The sequence below is a fragment of the Asparagus officinalis genome, chromosome 5, assembly GCF_001876935.1.
Source record: "Asparagus officinalis chromosome 5, Aspof.V1, whole genome shotgun sequence".
In the NCBI taxonomy this organism is placed as follows: domain Eukaryota; kingdom Viridiplantae; phylum Streptophyta; class Magnoliopsida; order Asparagales; family Asparagaceae; genus Asparagus; species Asparagus officinalis.
The window spans coordinates 106,148,173-106,150,479 of NC_033798.1; the positions used below are offsets into that span (position 1 = coordinate 106,148,173).

At 34.6% G+C, this 2,307-nt stretch overlaps 1 protein-coding gene across 1 annotated transcript in view; it reads right to left on the reverse strand.

Annotated features, from left to right (window-relative positions):
• Positions 1-740, reverse strand: part of LOC109840532 (S-adenosylmethionine decarboxylase proenzyme-like) — a 3,612-nt gene extending 2,872 nt beyond the window's left edge. Inside the window, exon 1 of the mRNA XM_020409206.1 lies at positions 597-740. The gene's annotated coding sequence lies outside the window, so the exon portion shown is untranslated. The remainder of the gene's footprint in view (positions 1-596) is intronic.

The window sequence follows — 2,307 nt, forward strand, 5'->3', positions numbered from 1 at the left end:
TATATGCAGAACCAACAAAAGGCATTGTTTTCTTAATTAGCTTTCCAACGGGGAAAAAAACCTTTTTTAGCAATTCTTTTTCCAGCAACATAATTTAATCTACATATTTAGCGAGAAGTTAAGATTAAACGAGAACGAGTGTACTGATTCATGAATCTAGTTTTGCATATCATCTTTCTAATTTTAATAAAAGCACTCTATTCAAGATAGAGCGCCTGAATAATATATAAATCATCATACAAAGATTTCCTATGAATAACAATCAGAATTTACATAACAAAACATCTGCTAATTATACAGCCTAAACTCCGTACATATACTTTTTTTCTCAAACCCTAGGAAAATTATCTGCCGTGGAGGAAAAAAAACAACAACAATTAAAAACCTAGTAGAACCAGTATCTAAAGTAATAATTCCGATGGGTTATTCTTTAGATCTTCAATCCAATACAATGATCAAGAACTTTCCCCCCTTATTTTTTATGGTAGATGACCAATAATAAAATTTAAAAAAATCTTTATTACTACCCAACAAAGATCTACAATAGATCTAAAATACTAGATAAATATGGAGTAAAAGAGAGAGGAGGAACTCACATTACAACTGGAAAATAAAATTTTATGTGTTGAGGGCCCAATTGATCAAAATTTTTTTTTTCAATAAAAGAAGAAGTATACAATGGAGGAACCAAGGATTGAAGAGATATAATAGAGAGAGTCGATTATGAGCGACGGAGACGAAGATGAGAATCGGAGGTTTATATAGGGGGCGAGGGGAAAGAGGGTTACAATGCCCACGCGGACTACTTTTCTTAAAGTTTGTCTCTATCTATGAATAGCCAGAGAGAGAGTTTTTTAAAAAAATGACAGCTAGGCTACTATTTATAGAAAAGATTCCTTATAATCGTTCAATGACTTTGCAAACCCAAGACAAAATATGTCTAGATTACCATAATACAAGGAAGTGATCTAGAAGCATCCGAAAAAGAAGAAGAAGTATCCCTTATACTTGTTCATTGCAAATTTCCGAATACCCCAGGATTGATATTTGTTGCATTTATTTATAATTAATGATATGAATCGCATGTATTGAACTATTTTTCTGGAATCAAAAATTAGTGTAATGCAATAATTCAAATCGAAAACACATTGGTGTATTATTAAGGAAACATTGTCCCCCCCCCCCCCCCCACACCAACTTTACACATGTGCTGCACCACCCATTTTCTGAAAAATTGTTTCTCAAGCCCTCTCCAAGTTCTCATGCAAACTTTCATACAAAATCCCCATTTTACCCTTCTCCACTCCTCCCACGCGAGTTCTGGTTCCCCTCTATCGCCTCCCCCGCCCCGTTCCTCCCGCCCCGCCTCCCTCCCCCCCCACTCCTCCCCGCCTCCGTTCTCCAAGCATTTTCAGATGATGGGGGCTTGGCGAAGATGCTGGACGTGGCCCACGTGCCAATGGGGGAGGAGAAGGATGTGCTAATAGTTTTCGTTTAAGCTCAATGTGTGAACTGTAATAGTTAACATGTTATATATAATAGTTAACATGTTATCTATAACAGTTAATATGTTATCTATAACAGTTAACATCCGTTGGCATGAGAAAGAGAAGAGGGTAAAATCGGATTTTTAGGAGCTAACATGTCTAATCATGAGCTGATATGTCTAATCATGAGCTGGAATCATGATGGAGGGGTCTGGACATAATTTTTTTTAAAAAATGTACTGAAGCACATTAAAAAAAAGGAGGGGCTGTGACACATTGAAAGTTCAAATTTGGGGCCTAGATATAATTGTTCCTATTATTAATATAGTAACTTAGAAAATTTTCCCCCTCACCATTTGCTTAGCGATTTGAGTTTGACTCCAGAGATAATCTATTCGTTCACAATATAAAATTTTCGCATTCTTGTAATTAATTGAAGTAAAAGATTATCATCTGCCCTATGAGAGTTACATTCTTACAACTTTTATTTAAATTATAATCTTTATTTAAATTATAAATAGTTGCTAAAGGATGAGACATATATAAAACACATACGTTCTGTTCCCAATCTTAAGTCTTATCAAATAATAAAAAGAAGTATGAGATAAATTATAAGAGTTTATGTGTGAGAACTTACAGGATTTTGAAAATAGTTATGCAAATAAACTATTACTTTTGAGGATGATAATTGGGTTATAATTTCATGGATTTGGCGAAGATTATTGTGAAAATTCAAATCTTTTAGGGACATAGCTGTGAAAACTGGACCTCAGAGCCATTGAACTTGTGACCTATCTATCCATCACACACCAATAGTAGA